We start from the raw sequence: 12,708 nt of genomic DNA, 5'->3' as shown, positions 1-12,708 counted from the left end.
TGTCGCTTGTCGATAAGGTTTTTTTTTTATACTACGTCGGTGGCAAACAAGCATACGGCCCGCCTGATGTTAAGCAGTCTCCGTAGCCTATGTACGCCTGCAACTCCAGAGGAGTTACATGCGCGTTGCCGACCCTAACACTCCTCTCCCTCGAGCTCTGGCAACCTTACTCACCGGCAGGAACACAACACTATTAGTAGGGTCTAGTGTTATTTGGCTGCGGTTTTCTGTAAGGTGGAGGTACCTCCCCAGTTGGGCTCTGCTCTAGATCTGGAATGACATCCGCTGTCCTGTGCCCTACCACACAAAGCGAGAGGTCATTCACAGTGCCCATGCCTCTCTTTTGGACGTAGTTTAAGGACATACCCGGGTCCAAAACCAAAACCCGGGTTCAAATTGAAACTATATTGAAATAGCGCCTCATTGACAAACCGACAATAAGTACCCTTTTGGTTGAAAATGACGCATATAATGACTGTAAATTATTTTAGGAATTTTGTTACTAATTAGGTGTTTAAGAATTTTCCTGACTTAGAAACTGCTGCGTTCTATGGACAAGTCAGGAAGGGTCTAATGAATTATTTACTTGTTTAAGCTAAATGAATTATGATTTTACGTTTCCTTTAACTGTAATTTTATTGTACCAGAGGCCTTTTATTAAGAAGTTTTATCCATTGTATATGTGTATGTACAAACAGTCAGCAGCAGAAGTTGCTAAGCGGGCGAGGTGTTCAAAATTACCCCGACACGCTCTTATTCTCTTAACAATAAAGTCGCGTCGAGATCATTTTGAATACCTCGCCCGCTTAGCAACTTCTGTTGCTGACTGTACAGTATTACATACATAGTAGTGTATGCTTATGTTGTGTGATCCACCGTAGGGGAGACTTGGTCCCACAGAAGACGCAAATGCATCTACTTCGCGTGTCCGAACCCCGACCAAGCGTCGAGGTTGACTGTCGCTTTTTAGGGTTCCGTACCCAAAGGGTAAAACGCGACCCTATTACTAAGACTCCGCTGTGCGTCTGTCCGTCCGTCTGTCCGTCTGTCTGTCTGTCACCAGGCCATGAACCGCTATGAACCGTGATAGCTAGACAGTTGAAATTTTCACAGATGATGTATTTCTGTTGCCGCTATAACAACAAATACTAAAAACAGAATAATATAATAGTTATTTACGATACAAGTGCAGAAAAGAGGAAATTCCAAACGAGTGGCGATAAATTAAAACACGACCGCAGGGAGTGTTTTAAATCGACACGAGTTGCGAATTACCTATTCGCACGTGTATCGTACAACGTTTTACAGTACATATGGCCCTTTAAACTTTCGACATATGCACGAAAAGTGCTCTCTTACGCACTAGTCCGAGAAAGTAGCACCATATGTACTGTAAATATTTAAATGGGGCTCCCATACAACAAACGTGATTTTTTTGCTGTTTTTTTTCGTAATGGTACGGAACCCTTCGTGCGCGAGTCCGATTCGCACTTGGCCGGTTTTTTTTTACAGTCCACGCGCGTCAGTTGTTGCAGCCGAACGTCCGTGAAAACTTCAAAAATGCTTCGTTGCATGATAATTAACTGCAACAACCCAAAAATTGCGAGCACCCAAAGGCAAGAACATATTTCCTCAGATAAGTCATTTTAAAATTATATTTTGCGTAAATTTTGTATGAAAAAGTCGGCACGCTTGGTTTCAATACAAATCGTGGTATTTGCGTCATCTAACGTATATATTAAATCTGTGCTTGGTCCCCTCAATGGGGAGTATTACTGCAATGTTCTGCCGCCAGAGTGCAGCACCAGTGCACACACCTAAACATAGAGTAACTTATACATACTAGGCCTAAAACAGTTTTTTGGCTAGTTTTCACTAATGACATTGATGCATCACGGCGGTTTGTTTACAGGTGGCCTACCGCGAAAAGCGAAAATCGAAATTTCTCTATCAATCGAATAAGCAAGACTGATAGAGAGGCAGAAACCGAAATTTCGATTTTCGTGTTTCGCGGTAAGCCCTGTGATTGTGCTAGTGACGTCCTCTACGCAGAGTTTTCCGTAATATTCCCTATTATAAAGTTACATAAGTTAAATTTTTAAAATAGATCTAAAATAGCAATTCTAAGGGCCAGTTGCACCAACCATAATTAAAATACTGATTAACGTTAAGCAGCAGAGAACTATGAAACTTTCCATACAATAAAATGTAGCAAACGGTAAAACGGTGACAGATGGTTTGGTGCAACCGACCCTGTCTTCTAAGTTGTCAAAATCAGAACATAATAGCGATTATTTTCTTTTAGGATAGTTATTTGACTATTTTATTTATTTTATAATTTAGGTGACCAAGTCTCCCCAACTATTGAAACTACCGAGCAGGGCTCGGAACCGGTTTTTTTAAAAAACCCTGAAATAAGCCAATATTTTGAATTATTTTATGCTCATTACGTAGGACTGAATCACGTATTTAGAAAACAATTTTGCATTATTAAAATGTCCCATTAAAAATGAAATTATAAACAAAAGAACGAAAAAGAACGTAATAATAACGGTATTTTTGTATGGAGCAAATACCGGTTTCCGACCCCTGCTACCGAGTTGATTTTGATGAGTAAGATAAATCGATTTGTTTTAAGTCTCGACTGATATAGGATACAGTCTACGGTTTTTTACCGACTTTCAAAAAGATTAAGATTCTATACGAAAAATACTGTTACTGGTTACGTGTATCGTAAATACATTGTTTGTTTCTAAACACAAAAAACGCACTAAAGACGTTAAATTATGTAAGTTATAATCGCACGACCTTCACGAGTTTAATAATTAATATGCGTACGTACCATTTTACTATATCAGGTCACTAAAAATACAACCTTATCGCAACTAGATAAGGTCCACAACAGTCGTTATCGAAATTATAAGCAACAGTGTGGATAGATGTGTAAATATTTGTGAATATGTGTGAATATTTTACGCCGCGCTCGGATAGAGCGTTTTCACATTGTCCGATTCGATATCGGATGTCGGAAGGAAGTAAAATATAAGATATGTGTTTCTCTGTATTTATTTCTGCATTGAATAAATCATTATTACTTATTAAGGGTTCCGTACCATTACGCAAAAAATGGCATAAAAATCACGTTTGTTGTATGGGAGTCCCACTTAAATATTTATTTTATTCTCTTTTTAATATTTGTTGTTATAGCGGCAACAGAAATACATCGTCTGTGAAAATTTCAAGTGCCTAGCTATCACGGTTCATGAAATAGAGCCTGGTGACAGACGGACTCAGACAGACAGACGGACGGACAGCGGAACGTCTTAGTAATAGAGTCCCGTTTTTACCCTTTGGGTACGGAACCCTAAAAACGATAAATAACGCAAAAAAGGCGGACTTAATGCCAATGGCAATCCTGCAACCGTTTTTGTCATAGGCGCCTTCCGACATCCGATATCGGAAAGGCGCTTCCGATAAATTCAGCCATGTCGGAGCCCCCCGTCAGCTGTCGGACCGATACTATTTGTTTGTGTGCGTATGTGTAGGCATAATGCTTGTTGTAGTGTGCGTGACCGCTATAGACGGCGCCCGGACCGGACGCGCCCCCGCGGCCTGACCTAGCGGATGTCGGATCCTACATCCGATATCGGATCTGACAATGTGAAAGCGCTCTAACGGGCTATGATTAGAATTGATTTTTCTGTCAACAATGGTATTTGACAATATGAAACATCGATATATCTGATAATGTGGTCAATGTGGTTCCTTTAGGTTGACAATGTCACACAGAGTCGGGCCACGCTAAGTTTTCATGCCAAGTGCTACGTCAAGCTTACAGGGATGTGTGTGCATTCTTACTGCCAAGTTTGTGCAAAGTTAGCGTGGTCACGCCTTTTATTTTGTCAATGTAAGAAATTAAAAAAAAAGTTTTACGACAGTCGGCAACAGACACATTATGTAACCTCTCCGTTGTTCGAAGTCAATAATAAGTTAATTAATATACTTCACTTATTTAAGAATTAAATACCTAAAAGCTTAAGATTCTTATGTTTGTTTTTAAATGGTTTAGTGTTTAGTATGTAAATAGTGTGAATACCGTAAAGTGCCTCATGTTGTGATATGTTTTATCACGTAAATATAACTTTCACCAACAAATGTGTGTTTTATTTACTTTTGGAAAGAGATCATCTAAGTGGAAAAATCTTTGTAAATCTTCATAAAAATTTGCAAACTTTGAAATAACGAGAAAATACTGAACATAATTGATTATTACATGCTAATAATTGTATATTTTTGAATCCATTACTTGGAAAAAAGAAAGTAATAAAAAAACTACAAAAAATGCTTTTATTAGGTATGTGATGTACCTACTTCCTCCATACAAATAATACACACAATATACAATACAATAGTTAAGCAGTAGCGAGGCTTGCGATGTTGTGTCGAAATTAATTAGACACAATTAACTCTCTCTCTCAACTCCTGCTTAATTAATCTGTAAATAATTTATAACTGTATCAGACCTTTGAGCAGCATCACAACGCCAGTACGGATGTAGTGCATAATTACGATACTTTAAGAGCCCATCACTGTAAAGGTAGGTGTAAAGGGGGGCCGCTACGTACGTACTGTATTTTGTATTTAAGTATCTTTTGAATACATCAAACTAGTTTTTATGTTGCTGGATTCGTCGATCTATGAACTCAAAACAAAAACGGCCGTTTTAACTTTGGGCGCATAGATTGACGAATCTAGCAACGTTAAAACTATTAAAATGTATTCAAAAGGTACTTAAATACAAAATACAGTACGTAGTGGCCTCCTTTTTTAAGTATCTGTCGTTAAATTTAAATAATCACAATTATTTAGCAGTGGCGCTAGTGTGCACAGTGATGGGCTCTTAAGATTACCCTTTCCAGCTCTTAAGAATTACTTGGAATTATTTAAAAAAGTCATTGATTTTGAAGGCTTATTACAGTCGAGGACGAGTACTTGATAGACAAAACATGCATGGTCCAAAGCAGAAACTAATAAAAACAAATAGCAATCAAAATAATTGTATTATGTGTATTAGAGTTATAGGTGACACAGCTCGGGTAAGAAAGCACATCAAATATTTTATGTAGGTATTTCATAACATTTATATAATATATTCTCTCATTAATTTTATTAATTTTATTTTCTTTTCCTTTTACAAAAAAAATATATATTTTCTGAAAGAGATACTTGATTTGATGTTTAAAATTTTCTATAAAGAAAAGTACCTACTGTATGCATTGCATGAATTCTATTGTATTTTTTCTTATTTACTCGTAATGCATGTTAATTATAAGATGTAATGTTTTGAAAAGATGTGTCCCGCCGAGTTTGTTGCCGGTCCCATATTGAGATACCCTCCTCCAATTGAGGGGGGATTTAAATCTTCTCGGGGCAGAGGTGTAGAGTTAGAGTCGGTGTGGCTTTATTTGACGTTCATAAGCGCATTGTAATATGCCTACTTGAATTATCTTAATCTTTTGTTTTCCATCGTATTTTCTGGGAAACGTTCGTATTTATTGTCATGCTAGTTCAGTCAGCCTCAGTACTCTTTGTACCGAGACTGACTGAAATAGCAAGACACGATCGTAAGTTTCCGTGAAAATACGATGGAAAATAATTATGCACGAAGTACGTCTGTAGGTATCTTTTCGTTATCAATAATTATTACTCTGTTATGTTCAAAACAACTTGAGATAAAAGTGTCAGAGTTCAAAAACTTATTTCTTAGCAGCGAAACTGCTAGATTTCGCAGCTGATTATGTTCTTCAATATACGTTAACTAAAAGCAAATATTATAGTAGATAAAAAAAATCCATATACTTATGGAAAAAAACGGACTTTTATCAAATTTTTGTACTTTATAGGGAACAAAATTTCATAATTTCAAAATACGCTTGATTATTACTTATTACTCTATTAATATATGAAAACTTCCTTTAAGTATTTCTTATGATATTTTCCAGATTTTTAGAACTTTTTGGCAACTTCTTGCAACTCCAAAGAGTATAGTAAGTATATAGTGTTTCTAAATAAATTAAATATAGAAAACTAGTACTAGCGTTATTGATAAACGCGTTACTGGCCTAAATTAGCAATCGTTTGTCTTCATCTGTCATTTGAGTTATGTATTTGTAACTAAATCAGGCCTGTAAAGTTTTATGAATAAGGGGGTACATTTGTACGTTTTGCTTTGATGCTCAGGTCTGCGGACGGAGGTCGGAGGTGAACAGAACTATTTGAAAATTGTTCGCTTCTTGTCACGCTGCTGTTCTCTTTATAAAATAAGGATTAAGGACGTACCTACTTAATTTAGCGAAAATCCATCTTTTTTTTCTTTCGTAGATTCTTCCTTTCCGCCACTGACTGCTTATTCTCTTCTTTCAAGGTTAATGTCCAAGCTTCGCATCCATACATTAAAATTGGTCTAATGACAGTTTTGTAAACACGAATAATTTTACGAATTTGATTTTGGGGCCGACAAGAGCGGAAGACGGGAGGTGGAGAAAATGGGAGAGGATCGTGCCGTGAAGAGAGCGTACTTGTAGACGCCGTACAACCGAATGGGAGACGCTCGATTGGACGCCTTAGGGCCTAGGTACCGGTGGAAAAACGTAGTTGCTCAAGACCAGCTCAACCTCGGCCATGGCGACTGGGGAGAGCTATCGCAAGACCGAGAGGCGTGGCGTGATCTGGTGTCGGGGGCCAGGACTCACTTTGGGTCGTTGCGTCACCGTAGTAAGTAGTAAGTATCTTTTTTTTTTCATTTAGGTACCTAAATAAATTGACTTTAACAGGAGGTTCAAATTTTATTGACAGATTTTTGTGGATCCTTTTCCTTAAATTAAGTATGTCCTATTAAGCATACGAGTCTTCTTCTTCTTTGCCATGTCCCGTTATATGGGGTCGGCCCTCCTCGTTCGAAGGCGCCAGGTTTTTCTGTCCTGAGTTGTCAATATGTTAGTCTGCGCCCGCTCCATGTCTTTGGTAACGGTTGTCCACCATGTGGTAAGCGGCCTCCGTTTGCCGTTCGTTTTGTCTGGGATGGCCAAGGCTTTTTTGACAGCATACTTTTCGTTACGCCTCATCACATGCCAGAATCATCTCATACGGCTTTCAGCCATCTTTTCTGCAATGGGAGTCTACCTACTGTTTCTACTGTTTACCAAATGGTATCAAGAACAAGGATGAATTTCAGTGGTTCGTCTTCGTCCATCATGACGCCGAGCTTTTCTGGATTTATAACGATTTTGCAATCTCTAGTTAAATCTTAGATACATAACCGACACCGTGACCTATCGTTATAGCTAAAGAATATCTCCAGGTTAGAAGCCTACCGTAGACTTTCCCACACAAACTCTATAGAGATACTACGTATCATTCCTAACATTCCTCATCCTTGCAAGAATTCGCGCGCGGACAGTATCACTTATGCGTAAAGTATGGTATGTTATTCATAAAGGCAGATCAAACCAGTATAATGTGATCTCAGTTTACGCGCATTATTTACATAGGTCCAGGTCAAGTTTGACTAGATGTTAGTTTGTTTTGCGCTATCAGCGTCCTCGTGTAGGCCTGGGGTCAGTGTCGGGCGCCGCCGGCGGCAGTGTGCGCCGCGACGTCTCACAATACGCACGTAGCGTTCGATCCGGTGCGACATATAACCTCACGACGACAACACAAAATGTGAGTACTCTCAATCTGAAACTATAAATAAACGATGGTCTAGGATGAAGAGAAGAAAGAGCGCAAAAGGCAAATGGAGCTTAAAAAGTTTTTTGGCCCCGAATATCTTGAGCGTAATTTACGCGAATCAATTGTTTATTTTAATGATGTCATATGTCATTGATGGTAATCCGGTCCGCGTTGATTGATGATAAAATTTTTATTTATTAATAATTAATAAAATGCTAAAATTAGTTTGACTGTGGAGTCAAGACAAGTATTAATTTCTTTTTTATACTTAGTTCTACAATTAGGTATATTAAGTAAAATATGTTACTTGAAATCTAAAAGTTAAATGAAAATACCTATATACACAATACAACAACTAAACCAACAACACTACTAAAACTAATACTAATACTATATATACAATTTATAATTTTATTATTTATAATTATTTTTTTATTATTTATAATTTATATGAATTTCATGTTAACCATTTTTTTTGTACAATAAAGTGACTTACTAGTACTACTACTAAAATATAGTTGTAAGTAAGTATGTATGCTCTATAGGGAAGACAATCGCTTATAGCGCATCCAGGAGATATTTTTAAGCGATTTTTAAAACTAGTTTTTTTGGGTTCCAAGACTATATCGATAAATGATAAATATTGATGAGGTGGATAATGAAAACGCGGGAATTGAGAATGCTGTCAGTCAAGCCGTGGTGGTAATGATAGGTAGGAATGTCGAATGCAACAACATTTATTATGCTGGTGCAATTACAAAGTACCACACAGCGATATTCCAAAGCTAGAACATCCGAATAACTTTTCTTTAAAGGGGCCCACTGACTATCAGTTCGCCGGACGATATCGGCCTGTCAGTTAAAACAAAAATTTGACAGTTACGAACAACTGACAGGCCGATATCGTCCGGCGGACTGATAGTCAGTGGGCCCCTTTAAATTCAGGCGCTACGGCCAGGACATTTTCCGTTAATCAATTTCGCATGTCAAAAGAGCTTACCTCTAATTTCTGATCAATTCAATTCAATACATTAAATGAAACCTCTCTCACAATTCTCATAAAACACAGATAGGTACGCGTAGATTCCGTTATCTTCGTCATTTAATTCGTGGGCGTGTGGCGTAGGTAAATAGAAAATAGATCCGTGCTACTATTTGAGCGCGGGCGCCGGCGACCGGCCTCTGTTTTCTCAAATAAATTATCTATGTTTCTAGAGATTTAATAATAACAGCTAATTGAAGTCAATTCATAAGCGAGGGTGATAAGGATATGGCGTTTTTATGTTCGTTTTTGCGTAAAGCGCATGTCGAATGGAGTTTTCATTTTTGCAGTCAGAAAATAGTAATTTGTTTAACAAGGGGGCAAAGTTGTTGTTTAACGTCTCGTGCTAATATGATTCCACAATAGAACCATATAGGAATTCGTAGAAGATAAGGATGCATTTATGTTAAAATAGAATAATTATGTATATATAGTTATAAGTTGACATGTGAAAGAGCTAGCTTAAGCCTATTTACAGAATAAACATTTTGAATTTTGAATTATTTTTTTTGAATAGCGTAGCGAGTGGTTCGTAAAATGAAATCTTTAAAAAATTTGACCACACCACCACAAGGAAAATACTAACTGTAAAATATCAAACAAAATCAAAGCAAATCGATTCAAAATGAATGTATTGAATATTTATCAAAATATATATTCAAAATCATCATTTAAAAGTCAATTCTACCAGCAAACCACCCAAAATTTTCATTCGATTACTTTGCCTCACGTGTGAATAAAATGCAACTTTCTTATCAGTTTCTGAACAATCAAGAGAGCCTTTACCAGCTGGTGTGATGAAAAACAAATGTAAATTGCGTGGCGTGTCTAATCACTATATAATCAGCTAGGAAAAACCTTGTTTTTCTACGTCTACGACACGACCTTGATTCTTACCTAGGAGGGGGCCGGTCTGTCTTATACGTCATACATCCATAAATATTCGTTAGATTCGCGGATGAAGACCGCGGACCGAAGCAGAGGAATTAAATAATCATTTTATAAATATATCCATGTGCTAGCTAGTCGCACTCGTATCAGGACGCTGGAACTGGACATTATTATCAACAATCCTCCGCGCGTGCAATTGCGGATTGTCACCATTTTACTTAAGTAAATTATATTATTCATATTCATATTTATTTATTGCATCCATGGTACACAGGTGTTGCATATATAATAGTTTCACATGGGCCCTGGTAGGGCAAGGCAATTATCTTAAATCTAAAGATTAATTTATATATGTACAATATATTTGACAGTGTCTTATTTAACTTTTAATAATTTCATAGTTGTATTATATAATATATGTATAGTTATTTCTAAAGTCAATAACTGATTTTATTTTACCAAAATTTATAAAATTAAATATACAATAATAATATACATGCTTAAAACGATTGTAAGTTTATGTCAAAAATTATAACGTAATAACGTATTTGTATTTATTTACATAGTATTGCATTAGTGTCTTTTTTTAGCCTGTATTCTTGATTCTGAACGTGTATTTCATTATGTTCAGGATCATGAACATCTTGTCTTTAGCTCTACAGATCTAGGCACGTAAAGTACTTACTAGAAGTAAGTACTTGCTGGTTTCCTTATTGGATCATCTGGTAGGTCAGTAGACAGATAGATAGAAAGATAGATTTTTATTGGCATTAATCATCATACACTGTCAGTTACATCATCATCATCATGTCAGCCGATAGACGTCCACTGCTGGACATAGGCCTCCCCCAAGGCTAGCCACTCCGACCGATCCTGTGACCGGTTCTGGAGTGGCGTCCGCGTACCGGAAGACGAACTGCCGGTAGGCCTCCAACGAGATGGAGCGACGACCTGGTGAAGGTCGCGGGAATTCGGTGGTTGCGAGCGGCACAGGATCGGTCATTTACATACTTAACAATAATTACTTACAAAATGTTAATAAATTTAGATTCACATGTCAATATTTTTAAAATGCACAAAACTATAAATTAATAATGTCAACAATCCCATAATTCAACTTCATTAAGAAAATAATAACAATAACATAAGATATAATTCTAATTACAATACAAAATAACACAATTTATTTAATCTAATCTACCATGGGGATTGATGTATACATAGAGTAACTTATACTAGAGCGGTACTGTCATAGTAAATTTTGTAACCCCAGTAAATTCACTGCCATCTGTCGACACACTTTAAAACTAAAAATGAAGATTTATAAAAATACGAGAAAATGTATTTAAATATGGATAAATGATTTTTTTTATTTGCATTAATTATTTTTATGATTTTGACCCATGTTCTTTCACTGATATGCGTTAAAATTGTTAAATAACAAACGAAACCGTCAACGCCATCTAAACGACAGTAGGCCAAAGCTAGTAGCGCCCTCTGAACGAGAATCAAATTTTCTTGATTTTCGAGGCACGTTTTTTCCTTTGACTGTATCCATCTATTACGGAGTTATATCTTTCTTTGCTATAGCTATGCTATACCACTACGTTTGACTTATTTAGTTTTGAATTTTGTAAAAATTAGGAGCGCAAGCGCAATACAGATTTCATATAAATTTTTAAATGCTCCTAACTTATAATAATTAAAAAATCTCAAAAAATCAAACGTAGAGGCACAGCTGTGGTCGATATACTTACGACAAACTGTGTCAAAATATTTTCAATACTTAATGTTAAGAGTCCCCGGCAAGCTCGACAGAATTTCACCTTCCCATACAAACGGAGTTTCGTTCTCATTTTAAAACTACGTGTTGGATTGTAATGAAACTTTGCACATACAATGACATGAGGTATATCTAGGTCTGTAATTAAATAGTATATAAAACAAACGAAATAGAGCAAAAACAAGTTTTGTATGAAAAACAAATTCACTGTATTTTTTTTACTATTGTATCTGAAGCTACATAAACTAATTACAAACCTAGATATACCTTATCCTATTGTATGTACAAAGTTTCAGAGCAATCTAGCAAGTCGTTTTAAAATGAGAGCGTAACTACGTTTGTATGGAGAACCGAGCTTGCCGGGGACTCTTAATATCCAGAGAGAAAAATGAGGACTAGGTACGTTTGTATGAAAAGGTTATTTTACGCGGGTCCTTAACTTTCGTCCCAACTTGGCTGATCAAAATTAAAGTAAACAAACGTTTTTGACACTATAATTATATAGAGTCCTGCGTTTGAAAACATCTGTAGATAAATTTCAAGTAGGTACTAAAGTATCATATTTTTTAGGGTTCCGTACACAAAGGGTAAAATCGAGACTCTATTACTAAGACTCCACTGTCCGTCTGTCTGTCTGTCACCAGGCTGTATCTCATGAACCGTGATAGCTAGACAGTTGAAATTTTCACAGATGATGTAATTCTGATGTATTTCTGTTGCCGCTATAACAACAAATACTAAAAAGTACGGAACCCTCGGTGGGCGAGTCCGACTCGCACTTGTCCGGTTTTTTCTCTACCTAAGAGTTACGATGCTTTGATGTCCACCAAGGAACAAAATAATGAATCAGTTCACAAAAACCCTGGTTTTGTGACTTTCACCATCAAGTTTTCCTTGTAAGCGCTAAGTTTTCGCAAACATTTGTAAATCGTGTCGGCTTCGTCTGAGCAAAACCGGTCCCATAGTTTAAACATGCGTACTACATACGCACTTGTTCAATATCTATATCTACCCAGTCGAGTATTGTTTATTCATAATATGAAGTGTTATCTCAGAGTTACGTGAACAACTTGCGTTATTGCGTAAAAAGGCTTATCGAGGACATCTCGGTACGGCAGCTAGGTTTAATGTCAACGTCTAGATAAACTGAGCCTGGAGGCCACACCAAATATATACCCCAATCAGCGAATACCTCAACTTGTCAAACAAATAGAGGCACGTCCGCTTTTTACATAATCATAATTTACCTACCTACAAAAAC

At 36.8% G+C, this 12,708-nt stretch overlaps 1 protein-coding gene across 2 annotated transcripts in view; it reads left to right on the top strand.

Moving 5' to 3' along the window:
- The first annotated feature begins 7,604 nt into the window (after positions 1-7,604).
- The window catches only part of LOC134751371 (hexokinase-2-like), a 43,760-nt gene continuing 38,656 nt past the window's right edge, over positions 7,605-12,708 (top strand). For both annotated transcript variants that reach the window (XR_010128646.1, XM_063686717.1), the window contains exon 1: positions 7,605-7,722. The gene's annotated coding sequence lies outside the window, so the exon portion shown is untranslated. The remainder of the gene's footprint in view (positions 7,723-12,708) is intronic.

This window comes from Cydia strobilella, chromosome 22, assembly GCF_947568885.1.
Source record: "Cydia strobilella chromosome 22, ilCydStro3.1, whole genome shotgun sequence".
Classification (NCBI taxonomy): Eukaryota; Metazoa; Arthropoda; class Insecta; order Lepidoptera; family Tortricidae; genus Cydia; species Cydia strobilella.
Note: the sequence above shows the minus strand (reverse complement) of the source record. Positions and strands in the feature narration are given on the sequence as shown.